Genomic DNA, 14305 nt, shown 5'->3' with positions numbered 1-14305 from the left:
ATGGCATGATTTTTAGCTTAGTTTCATTTATGCTTTAGCTTAGTTCTCTTTGTTAGCTTGCATTTCATTTAGAATAGCTTGCATTTGCATTGCATTCATTTTAGATTCATGGATATTGGCACTCTTGCCTCTACTCTTTGAATCTCTCATTCTATGGTGCACCTTGCAAGGGTTGCATAGTTTGGTTCATTTGAGAGCCGTCATTTCATAGCCTTTGCATGTCATAGATAGAGAGTTATAAGCCAACTCTTAAGACTCCCTCTTTCATGGGTTCTCTCAAGAATAATGGTTTATAGAAGTGTGACACTTTTATGCACATAATGTCAAACATGATGTCAACCCAACTACCTTCGTACCAAGAATTAATGTCAAAGTTTTATCAAAAAGTATGAAATTGAACTCATTTTTCACTATGAAATCTAAGTGCTATTGTGAAGAAGCAAATTCTAGTGTGATCAAGCGACCTTAAGAAAATTTGCAAAAAGTTTTTCAAGGGTTTGATAATTTACTGAGTAATCATGGCATCTACAACAACAGCAACAAAGCGAAGAAATGATCTAAAATGTTGGTTCAAGGAGTTGAGTGGAAAGAGCCAGACTTCAAACTTGTGCTCGCAATTATAGAAACCCTCGACTTAAGTAGAGCTCAATCAAAAAATTCTCCAAAGTTAATCCTTATTAATGATATTTGAACTCATTTCAAGTGTTCTATTTAGGAAATTGGAACCCTAGAAATGGATGATGCCCTAGGTGAAGTATGTGTTAATGGAGTTCTCAAACCCAAGCATAAACATTTGGAAGACAAAGGTTTGACCCACATTCCTCACATGCCCTAAGGATTTCAAATCAAATGGATGAGATACATTCCAAGTTGGGTGCATAATGGTTAGCTATGGCTTGAGCAACTAGTTTTGATTACAAAGAAAATGATTCATCACATCATCAGCCTTCCCATGCTCACTAAAGCCAAAACCACCAAAACCCTGGGTCGGGCTAAGCTAGAAAAGAAAACATTAGCCGAGTGGGATGGTAGAGGTATGAAAATTAGTAGTGTAGTTGATGCAAAACTAAAATTTTGGATACATGTGATAGTTCACAAGATATATAGTTCAAGCCACCTATATAGTGTATCATGTGAAGCTGTAGATTTAGCTTACAAAGTTGTGAAGAATAATTTGTCTTATGACATAGTACATCTATTATTGAAATAATTCAACAAGAAAATGGAAAGTATTCAGACTTCCAAGAACAACCCCTACAAATTTGGCTCTCTATTAACTTATTTTTTTTCTATGTTAAAAAATTCTTCCCTTCCAAAGGCATGGTAGTATGGAGGAAAGATATGCCTATACTATATTAGATTAATGAATACATCGCAGAAATGGGAGAAATTTTTGTTAGCACCATGGATAACTACTTTGAAGTTTTCAAAGAGAAAATGAATAACAGATTTAGAATGACCAAGAAGCTGGTAGAAGATTACAAAGATGATGTTTGTTTTATGGTAGATTGTGCCAGAGTCTACTTCAGGCAATAAAACCTAGAATTGTATGGGTAAAACCTCTTCCCTATGAGGTGAATATAGATGAAGTAAAGGTCATAATTGAAGCTTTAATTAATGAATCTATTGATCCAAAGGCATCACATTTTGGAACATATGATGAGGCAAAGGCAAGGATAGAGCTAGAGATAAAGCTCCCACAAGTAGTTAAAAAAGGTAAGAGGAGGATAGCAAAACTAAAATCAAGCACGCCTCTAATATTAATAGAGGGAAAAGGAGAGAAGATATAGATGAAGAGGTAGAAGATGAGTCTAAAAAGGAAGAAGAACCCTTGAAGAAGAAAGGTAAGGTGATCATCACCAAGCCACCTAAGCCATCCACTACAATTTTTACAAGGAGGTCTAGGAAGAAAGGCAGTGAAATTGTCTTTAGCAAACCTCCTCCCACCTTCAAAGAAAAATTGAAATAGTTGGAAGAAGGTGCAAGTATAAAAAACTTCAAATCCTTGAAGTATGAAACAAGATCAGAGGTAGAAAAGAAACAAGTTGAAGAACTGGTGTTAACCAAAATGGGAAAATAGAAGTTTTCGCCAGATCAGATAGCCTCCCAAATCTCTAATGAATTATTAGAGAAAATTAAGCCAAGATGGGACTTTGAAATGAAAATAGCAAAAGATATTTATGCACAAACCCTAAGGTAGTTGCTACCTAGCATAAAAGATGCTAAGGTAAAAAAGTCCTTAAAGAAAAATGAAGATAAGATGACTTATATTTAATACTTGTTTAATTTTGATCAAGGATATAGAGCATGTGGAACAATGTTTATCATTTGCATAAACAAAGTGACTTCCTAGTAGAAGTTAAGGATGATGATAGTGATGATGAGGAAGAAGAAACTTACACTGAGCCCACATATTATGACAATGAGGAAGTTGAAGAAGATAAAGAGGAAGAAGCTACAAAGGAAGACAAAGAAGATGATGTGGAGATTGAGCCTATGAAGATAGCAAATGTTGGATACAATTTTTCAATTGTGTGTTGTCTTTGATGTTACCCAAATGTCATATTAGTCATTAGATAGAGTCTACCAAGCTCAGTTGGTCAGCAAGGCAAAAGATAGAGTCTACCAAGCTTAGATGGTTAGCAAGGAAAAAGATAGAGCCTACTGAGCTCAAAAGGTTAGTAAAGAAGGTTTAGAGTGTCTACCAAGCAGACAGTTATTACCGAGCTTTCAAGGTTAAACAAAGAAATTCAGTTCTTACTGAGCTCACTTGTTCATCAAAGGGAAATTTGGAAAAAATAGTTCTTACCGAGCTCTCATGGAAAGCAAAGGAATTTAGTTCTTATCGAGTTAACTCGGCAGCCAAAGGATTTTGCAGATGTTGCAATGTTAACCGAGTCAAGAAAATTAACTCAGGAAATTATTTCTGGAAGTAGTAGTTACTGAGTAGGGTCAGCCAATGAAGGATTTCAATGATTTATAAAATAACATTTATTTGTTTAAAGTAATATCTATAGCTGACTGATGTATGATTCATTGGTAAATGTAACCTATGAATGATCCGACTTGATAGTCTGAATGGTATATATGAGAAGTCAAGTTGTGAATTCTTAGTGCAACTGATGAATTTGATGTAAATGTGAAGAAGGTCTGATTATTGTGAGAGAAAATTTTGAAGGATGATTAGAGATCATTAAGAAGTAGCAAAGCTATATTTGATCAAGGAGGATCTAACGATGTAGAATAGAGATCTGTAATCAGTGAATTTAGTTACATCATACTCAGGTCAATTCATTATTACTTTCTAATCATTGTAGCAATGATTTCAAATCTCTTAACAGAGTTGGTTTAACAGCCATTTTGTAAATCCTCTAACAAGGTGATAGTTCAATTGAATTGTTCTAAAGACCTCTAATAAGGCCACTCCTAACAGGGTGATTAAATCCTCTAACAGTATCACATTGAATAGTGTGTATTGTAAACTTTAACAAGGTTGGCTCCTAATAGGGCTCACTTTAGAAGAGTGAAAATTGGTAGCTAGTTACTTGGTGGTTTTTCTCATATTGGGTTTCCACGTTAAATCTGTTGTCTCTTGTGTTCATTTTATTTAACTTTTCCATGCATATTAATAATTATGAATGCTAGATTATCAGTAACCAGTTAATCTATCAAGTTACAAAATTTCTATAGTATTTACCGAGTATCAGTAGTAAATAGGTATTTAAGACATCTATGGGATCTGTGGATTTTTTTTTGTGGTAATTGATTCACCCCCCCTCTCAGTTAATCCATCTATAATTCCAACAATTGGTATTAGAGCTTTTGGTGCTTGCAGAAAAATATTTCAAGGATCTAAGCCAAAGGTCAAGATGTCTTATAAGAGAAAAATTTCAAGACTCAACAGAGACAACTTCTCAACATTGCAGTGATTGATGAGACTTTATTTGGCTTCTATTAGTGATACAAGACTGAAGTACCTTGACGAAAAATATGCAGAACCTTCTGGTACATTATCTGTCAATGATATGGCTGAAAAGAAGACTCACAACAACATGATGATAGATATAGCATCTACTCTGAGTTATGAAGAATTTGATGACATCAAGGATTGCAAAACCACCTTTGAAATGTGGAACAAGCTAAAAGAGATCTATGGAGGAGATGATAATGTGAGAAGAACCAAAGCAGAAAGTTTGAGAGGACAATTTGATCAAATGAGGATGAGAGAGGATAAAAACATTGCAAAATATGTTGAAAGAGTTAAAGCATGTGTTAGTGCAATCAAAGCATCTGAAGGAGATATCAAGGAGGAGATAGTTATAAGTAAAGTTCTTAGAACTCTACTTCCTATTTATGCAATTAGAGTCTCTGCAATTCAAGAAAGAAGATGTGAAGCAAATCATAAGATAAATTTAGAGGCAATAGTCAAAAGATTGACTGCATTTGAGCTAGACAACTATGATAATTACATTCCAACTACCACGAACATTGAATCAGCATTCAAAGCCAAGATTTCACTCAAAGAAAAAGGAAAAAAGATAAAGGATCCTCAATCAGATAGTGATGAAGAATTAGAACAGAGTTTAGATAGTGATCTTGAGGTGGTTAAAGCTCTACTAACAAGGAAATATTCAAGAGAAAAAGAAAAATATAAAGGTAAGGTTCCTCTAATATGTTTTTCTTATGAAGAAATTGGACATATTGTTGCTAGGTGCCCAAATAAGTAGAACAAAGATGAAAAGAAAGGTCACAAGTGCAATGGCAAGAAAGACTTCAAATCATTCAAGGATAAAGGTAAGAAAACATGTTTCATGGCTAAAGATTCTAATAATTCTGGCGATGAAGAAGTAGATGAAATTGTTTACATAGCTATAAAGGATGAATCTGACAATGATGAAGAAATGGCACTCATCTCTCATGTGAGAAAAAAATGAAACATGGGTTATAGATAGTGGTTGTTCTCATCACATGACTGGTGATAAAACTAAGTTTGAACACTTTGAAGACTATGATGGTGGTAGTGTAAGATTTGGTAACAATGAACCTTATTGTATAAAAGGAAAAGGAAGAATCTCACTAACCAAGGAACTTGTATGTGATAATTCATATTGGGTAGAAGGACTAAAGCACAATCTGTTGAGTGTGGCACAGCTACACAATAATGAATTTAAAGTAGAATTCATGCATAGAAAAGAAAGACTGATGGATGGCAAAGGTAAGCTGAGTGGATCAGGCACTCAAACAAAAGGTAACTTGTTTTATCTTGAACTTGGTGAATGCTCATGTTTTATTGCCCAAGTTGAAGAAATTTGGTTATGGCATAGGAGGTTATTTCATGTAAACTTTGACAACTTGGTAAAAATAAGTAAACTCAAGAAAGTAAGAGGCATTTCTAACATAAAGAAACCTGAGGTTGGTTTATGCAAGAATTGTCAAATTGGCAAAATGGGAAAGACTAACTTTAAAAGCAAGAACTATCAGTCTGAAGAAATTCTAAAAATTGTGCATATTGATTTATGTGGACCTATTGGCATTGAAAGTTATACTCATGAAAAAAAATTCATTATTTTTTTTATGATTATTCAAGAATGATGATTTTCATGTATCTAAGAGAGAAATTAGAAGCATTTGAAAAGTTCAAATGGTATTTGGCCAGAGTAGAAAAGGAAACAGGTAAAAGACTAAAATGCTTGAGGTTTGATAGAGGTGGTGAATTCATTTCACATGAGTTCAATAACTTTTGCATTGAAAGGGGAATCAAAAGACAGGTTTTAGCACCTAGAGCTCCTAAACAAAATGGAATTGTAGAAAGAAGGAATAGATTTATCATGGACTATGCAAGAACCTTAATGATTGAGAAAAGCATTGCTATCAAATACTGGAAAGAAGCTATCAACACTGTAGTTCATACCTTGAATTGAGTATAGCTAAAAAAGGACTCATTCAAGACCCCCTATGAGTTATGGTATGGCCACAAACCCAATGTAAGTTACCTAAAAGTATTTGAAAGCAAATGTTACATTTTGAAAGAATCTAGAAAAGGTAAATTTGATGTAAAAGGTGATGAAAGAATATTTTTGGGATATTCTTGCAAAAGTAAAGCATATATATGTTTGAATCTTTCTACTCACAAAGTCATAGAAAGTGCACATATGAAAGTTGATGAGTTTGCAGAAAGAACTGAAAAAGAAAGAAAAAGGGAACCTAAAGACTACATAAGATTTGTTTACATTTAACCTGATACAATGCCAAATATACCTATTAATTAGGAATCTTGAACTCCAAAGTCTTCAGTAACCAAGTTGCAGGAAGTTCAAATCGAGCTAATGCCTACTGAGTTGCAAGAACCCAAGTTGCAAACAAAAGCTACTAAATCAACATCTACCAAGCCCAAGCAACCAGAACCAGAACCAAAAGTTGAGACATAGAAGGATAAAAATGCAAGTCATTCAAAAGGCAAGGAGCCTGTGTTAGCCAAGTATGCCAAGAAGCATCATGCACCACATCAGATCATTAGAGATCAATCAAAAGGAACAATGACAAGAAGTAAGTTGAAAGGCACTTGTTTACTTGCTGATTTTGAACTTAGAAATGTCAAAGATGCATTAGAAAATGAAAGTTGGATTGAAGCTATGAATGAAGAGATAGAACAGATAGAGAAAAAAAAAACATGGACTCTTGTACTTAGACCTAAAGACAAAAATGTAATTGGAACTAAGTGGGTATTCATAAACAAGTTAAATGAAGATGGTAAGGTGTCAAGGAAAAAAGCTAGACTGGTATGCAAAAGATACTCTCAAGAAGAAGGTGTAGACTATGGTGAGACTTTTTCTCCTATTGCAAGACTGGAAGGTCTCAGAACCTTACTTGCATATGTTGCATACAAAGAATTCAAAGTTTATCAGATGGATGTCAAGTCAACATTTCTTAATGGAATATTGGATGAAGAGGTTTACATTGAACAACCTGAAGGTTTTGTTGATCCAAACAAGAAGGACATGGTCTTCAAATTGCATAAAGCATTGTATGGTCTGAAACAAGCACCTAGAGCATGGTATGAAAGACTACATAACTATCTTATTTAGATTGGTTTTCAAAGAACTAATGACAATAGTATTTTGTACATAAAGAAAGGACTAGATAATAAGATTGTTTTCGCAAAAATATTTGTAGATGATACCTTGTTCACAAGAAATGATGATCTTTGCAAAGAATTTTCATAACAAATGAATAAAGCATTTGAAATGCCAATGTCTGTAGAAATCAAATTCTTTGTTGGTCTTCAAATTTATCAAAGTAAGAATGGTATCTACATCACTCAATCTAAATACATCAAGGAGATACTAAAAATGTTTGGTATGGAAGACTGCAAACTAGTTGGGACTCCTATGTGCACTAGATTGAAACTTACCAAAGATGATGAATCAAAGGAAGTGGATCAGACATTGTATAGATCTATGATTGGAAAGTTGTAGTATGTAGTGCATACAAGAATAGACATTGCTCTTGCAGTAGGAATTGTAGCAAGATTCTCAGCAAAACCAAAAGAAAATCACATAATAGCAATCAAAAGGACCATGAGATACTTGAAAGGAACTGAAAATTATGGATTATGGTATAAATTTGGAGGAAATCTGGATTTGAAAGTGTTCATTGATGCAGATTGGGCAGAGAATGTTGATGACAAAAAGAGTACAAGTGGAGGAGCTTTCTTTCTTGGAAAGAGGTTGGTTTCTTGGACAAGTAAAAAGCAGAACTGTACATCCCAGTCCACAGTAGAGGCTGAATATGTTGTAGCAGTAGTAAACTATTCAAACATTGTGCAGTTCAAATAATTATTTGAAGGTATGAAGAAAGAAATCAAAGAACCTATTGTTATGCTTTGTGACAACATAAGTGTAATTAACATATCCAAGAATCCAATGATTCATTCAAAGACCAAGCATATTGCTATAAAGTATCACTTTGTTAGAGAATTGGTACAAGAAAAGAAAATCAAATTGGAATATGTCCATACAAAGGAACAAATTTCTAACATATTTACAAAGTCTTTACCTAAGGATGCATTCTTGTATCTAAGAGGTAAGTTAGGGGTCATTCTCCTATCTGAAGCTCACTAAAATACAGTTTTAGTGATGCATCAACATAAATAGAATTGAAGATCTATCAACTGATGCAAAAAAGTAATGAAGACATTGCATATGAATCAGTACAATAGGTACAATGCTATTCATTTGATTTGTGTTTTCTTTGGCATGTGTTGTAAAATAGGGAGAGTATATTGTCATATCTTTCTAAAATTTGTAAAAATAATAAGAGTTTGTGTAAGAGGGAGAGATTATTATGAAAGAGGGAGATTTTTGTAAAGTAAAGATCTATTTAGACCTATTTTCAAATTTTATTCTACTATGACATGTTGTGTTGCCATCAATTCCAAAGAGGGAGATTGTTGAATACAATTGTTCAATTGTGTGTTTTCTTTGATGTTACACAAATGTCATATTAGTCATTAGATAGAGTCTACCAAGCTCAGTTGGTCAGCAAGGCAAAAAATAGAGGCTACTAAGCTTAGATGGTGCGCAAGGCAAAAGATAGAGCCTACTGAGCTCAAAAGGTTAGTAAAGAAGGTTTACATTGTCTACCAAGCAGACAGTTGTTATTGAGCTTTCAAGGTTAAACAAAGAAATTCAGTTATTACTGAGCTCACTCGGTCATCAGAGGGAAATTTGGCAAAAACAGTTCTTACTGATCTCTCATGGACAGTGAAGGAATTTAGTTCTTACCTAGTTAACTTGGTAGCCAAAGGATTTTGCAGATGTTGCAATGTTAACTGAGTCAAGACGGTTAACTCAGGAAATTATTTCTTGAAGTTGTAGTTACTAAGAAGGGTCAGCTAATGAAGGATTTCATTGATTTATGAAATAACATTTATTTGTTTAAAGTAATATCTGTAGCTGACTAATGTATGATTTATTGGTAAATGTAACCTATGAATGAGCCAACTTGATAGTCTGAATGGTATCTATGAGAAGTCAAGTTGCAAATTCTTAGTGCAAGTGATGAATTTGATGTAAATGTGAAGGAGGTTTGATTATTGTGAGAGAAAATTTTGAAGGATGATTAGAGATCATTGAGAAGTAGAAAATTGATCAAGGAGGATCTAATAGTGCAGAATAAAGATTTGTAATCAGCAAATTCAGTTGCAACATATTTAGGTCAATTCATTGTTAATTTCTAATCATTGTAGTAGTGATTTCAAATCTCTTAACAGAGTTGGTTTAATAGCCATTTTGTAAATCCTCTAACAAGGTGATAGTTCAATTGAATTTTTCTAAAGACCTCTAACAAGGCCACTCCTAATAGGGTGATTAAATCCTCTAATAGGGTCACACTTAACAATGTGCTCTGTAACCTTTTACAGGGTTGGCTCCTAACAGGGCTCACTTCAAAAGAGTGAAAATTGGTAGCTAGTTACTTGGTGGTTTTTCCCATATTGGGTTTCCATGTTAAATTCGGTGTCTCTTGTGTTCATTTTATTTAACTTTTTCTTGCACATTAATAATTATGAATGCTAGATGATCAGTAACTAGTTAATCTACCGAGTTACAGCATTCCTATAGTGTTTACCAAGTATCAGTAGTAAATAGGTATTTAAGACATCTAAGGGATCTGTGGATTTGTATTTATGGTAACTGATTCACCCCCCACCCCCCCCCCCTCCCCCCGGCCCCCCTCTCAATTACTCCATCTATAATTCCAATAGCAACTACAATTATTGCCTCACTTCCTCACTCTTCAAGAAAACCAAGTACTACATCAAGCTTAGAGATAGCTTCAACAAGTTTGATTGTGACAACTATAGGTATTTCAAATGTCCAATCACTCTTTGCCCCCACATAGCTCAGCACATCAATGATAGAAGTAACTACCACTTCATCTGCCAAGCTAGAGCCACCCTCTTCTTCATCTCCCAAGTTGTAGACATCAGCAATGAGTATAGTGGCTTCTACAATTTCGAGCTCTTAAGTAGTAAGTACTTCAGTTTTGAGTACTACAATTTTGTCGACTTCAGTAATGGATACTTTAGTTTTGACTTCTTCAATTTTGGATTCAACAAGCATTCCTATTAGTATTCCATCAGTAAGTACTATATCAATTTTCATAGTAAGTCCTAGTATATCTACAATTGTTTCCATTCTGAATACAAAGGCATTAAGTACAAGGACAGTTGAACCCAAGGTTGAACCAAGTACAAGATTTTTGAGTAGAGATAAGGAGATAGAAGAGGATATAGACCTAGATGAGAAAATATAAATTTCCAAATGGGACTTTGATAATCTTACTATGGATCAAATGCATATAGCTGGTCAAATCCTCCAAAATAAGGCAAAGTAGAAGAAATTGAAAGAGGAGAGAGATAGAGAATATAAAATTATTGATGATGCTAAGAATATTTTGCCTGAGGTTATAGGTATTGAGGTTGATACTTCTTAACCTATTTTATTGTAATTAGAAGAGGCAGTCTTAAATTTTAAAGAGGACTCTAATGGTCAAGATAAATTAATTGAGAAAGCAGAAAAGAAATTTGATAATAAAGTGCTTGAGCACATTGCTCAGCAAATTGTCATTCATCAATTTTGACCAATCTTGAAACCTCTTGCATGAATGTAACATCACTTTTTGTAAATTTATGTCATGTTACCAAGTTCACAAAGAAGATAAAGAGCAAGCTGATAAAGAAACACATTATTTATTCAACAACATTGATCCATGACAATAACTTCTCTATTGTAGATCACATGATAGAACTCTCTGTAGAAGTGCAAATTGCTCTCCATACATGCAAAATTTTGCAAGAACATTGGGTTAAAACTCTAGCATTTATTCTTAAGGTACATTTTGAGTTTCTATCTCATATTGGTGTCTCCATGTAAATAAGTCTTGAATATAGTTTTCAATAAATCTTTGGCATTATTGTCAAAAAGGGGGAGAGACTATGTATATTCTATGGGGGAGAATCATGTAAAGGAGAAAATGTATATAGTAGAGGAAAATTTTGTAGATATGTTGTATAGTATTCTATATATACTTACAAAGATAAATTTTGTAAAATCTCAAAACAATATATTCTACCAAGCTAATATCACATGGTGATGTATGTAAGTTTTAACTAATAAGTGTTTTTGTCACTAATACCAAAGGGGGAGATTGTTGATATATCAATCAAAATTGTTATTAGTGACAACACTTATTTAGATTTTGTATAACTACCAAGCTCATTGAATAGTCTACAGTATTTTCCATATAATGTAGTAGCCACTAAGCTCTATAATTGCTATTGAGTCTTCAGGACTAATTCTAAATGGCCACTGAGCATTCCAGTGGTTATCAGGGGAATTCAATTAGCATGAAGTCTAGTAGTTCAACCCAAGCACTCTAGGGGTTATCAAACTTTGTAGTTTCTACCAAGCCAGTAGTTTATGGAATGTAAAGTTAATATTAACCAAGCTGTATGATGATTACTATTTACTAAGTGATTCAGTTTATGTCAAGTTACACAGTATCTACCAAGTCACCATTGCAGACCAAGTTCCAGACTACTTTGAGGTGATTAGTATGGACCAAGCTTCTACTTCTATTAAATGCATGATGATGCCGAGTAATGGTAGTGGACACCGAGTATTATAATTTCACCAAGTTAGTTTTCAAAACCCAAGTGTCTTCATATGGGCCAAGTTTGTAATATTGGTGTTAACTTGTATATTTGTTGACTTTGTAATTTGTTAAATTGGATTGTTATATATATGTAATATATTGTATCATATCCAATGTAGTATGAAAGATAATGAACATGTAAGAATGTGAGTGTGATCAAGTAGTAGATAAAGTATATATTGAAGGCCATATCAGAAAAGGAGTAGTAGAGACATATCCATCACAAAAGGTGATCAATACTTCAAAGAATCTCTATCAGCAATTCAGTTGTAAGTCAGAGATCAACTATTTCATTCTAACAAGTGAATCAATCTAAATCCCTTAACAAGGTAGACTTAACAGTCTTTCTCAAAATCTCTTTATTGAGTGCATACTTTATTGTGTGTTTGTAAAATCTCTAACAAGGTGGACCTAGCAGTCCTAATTGCTCCTAATAGGGAAAATCATTAGAAGTGATCATTGTAAGCCTTAATAGGCCAACTTTATGTTGCCGTAGTGAATTTTTGTGGGTATCATCCCCACCCCACTTTTACTTTCTATTTGGAAGGTTTTTGGGTCACCAAATTATTGCATTCAAGTGTTGTGGATACTTTTATGTTTTCAGTTTCTCATGCATGCAATTAGATCAATAAATGATAATTGGTATATTTCTATAAAGTGTTGAATTTGATAAAAAAATTTAAGGCTACTAATTCACCCCTCCCCTCTCAATAATCTAGCTTAGTCTTGAGTATTTCTAACACAAGCAAGCTCCCAAAGCTTGGTATGAAAGACTTCATAATTACTTGGTATAGATTGGCTTTCAAAGGACAAATGATAATAGTTGTCTGTATATCAAGGAAGGACCAGACATGAAGATTATGTTGGTAGAAATGTTTGTTGATGATACTCTATTTATAGGAAATGATGACTTGTGCAAAGCATTTTCAAAGGAAATGAGTAAAGAATTTGAGATGTCCATGTTTGGTGAGATAAAATTCTTTTTTAGATTATAGATACTGTAGAACAAAAATGGTATCTACATCACTCAATCTAAGTATATCAAGGAAATATTGAAGAATTTTGGAATGGAAGATTCAAGACCATTTGGAACCCCTATGTCTACCAGACATAAGCTCTCCAAACATGATGATTCCAAAGAAGTAGGTTCGACCACATATAGATCAATGATTGGAAAATTGCAGTATGTAGTACACACAAGGCCTGATATTGTTCTAGCATTTGGAATAGTGGCAAGATTCTTAGCAAATCCTAAGGAAAATCACATGATGGCAATTAAGAGAGTCATGAGATATCTGAAAGGTACTAAAGACTATGGCTTATGGTATAAACTTGGAGGCAATTTGGACTTGAAAGTATTTACTGATGTTGATTGGGCAGGAAGTATTGATAATAGAAAAAGAACTAGTGGTGGAGCATTCTTTCTTGGTAAAAGACTAGTGTCTTAGACAAGCAAGAAGAAATTTTTTACATCTCAGTCCATAGTAGAGGAAAAATAAGTGGCAGTAGCAATTAATTGTTCTAACATTATTTGGTTCAAACAATTGTTGGAAGGAATGAAGATAGAGATCAAGGATCTAATAGTCATATATTGTGATAACACCAGTGCAATTAATATATCAACAAGAGAAAGAAGATTGGAATATATTAATACAAAGGAACAGATTGTAGACATATTCATGAAGCCATTACATAAGGATGCAATTCTATATCTAAGAGGTACGCTAGGTATCATTCCCTAATTTCAAGTTCACTAAATCAAGTTTAATGATGGATCAACTAGAACCTATTGAAGATCAATTAGTTGGTGTAGAATTAGCAAACGCATATCGCAAATGAATCAGTACTTAAGGTACATTGGTATTAATAGAATTTTTGTCTTTGGCATGTGTTTTCAAAGAGGGAGAAGTTTACTGCCATATCATATTTTTGAAAAAAAAATTGGAACTAGAATAAAGTAAGGAACCAAAGAGGGACAAGTTTTTTGTAAGAGGAAGAAAATTTTGAATGAACTTGGTAGAAGTTGTTGGAGACAGAAAAAGGATCCAGTGAAAGGAAGAGCTCATAATAACAGAGGGAGTTCTCAAGTCTAAATCTAAAATTTTATTGTGCTATGACATTTTGTGTTGCCATCAATGCCAAAGAGTGAGAACAATTGATTAATTATGTATTGTCTCTAATGTTACAAAAATGTCATATCATTATCAGTCAATATATGCTAAGCTCACTCAAAAAGTAAAGACATTTTTCTATGCCTACCAAGCATTCATGTGATTGCCTAGTCCAAAAGGCAGTGTCTATCGAGTTCACTTGGGCATCAAAGAAAAGTATGAAGAAGGTGAGTTTTAATTGAGCTCACTTGGTTAATGAAGGAAAGTTGGATGGAACCAGTGCTAACTGAACTCACTCGATTTCAAAAGGATTTTTGTGAGTTTGTAGTGTTAACCAAGCTTTTGTTAGTGAACAAAGGAAATTATTTCTAATTTAGTTTCTACCGAGCTGGGTTAGCTAACAAAGGATTTTCTTATTTTAGCATATTAAGCTCAATTGATTTATCTATTAATTCTAGCCGACTGGGGTGATGAATATT

This window comes from Cupressus sempervirens, chromosome 1, assembly GCF_028749045.1.
Source record: "Cupressus sempervirens isolate cs-2001-9-10 chromosome 1, ASM2874904v1, whole genome shotgun sequence".
Taxonomy (NCBI): domain Eukaryota; kingdom Viridiplantae; phylum Streptophyta; class Pinopsida; order Cupressales; family Cupressaceae; genus Cupressus; species Cupressus sempervirens.
Note: the sequence above shows the minus strand (reverse complement) of the source record.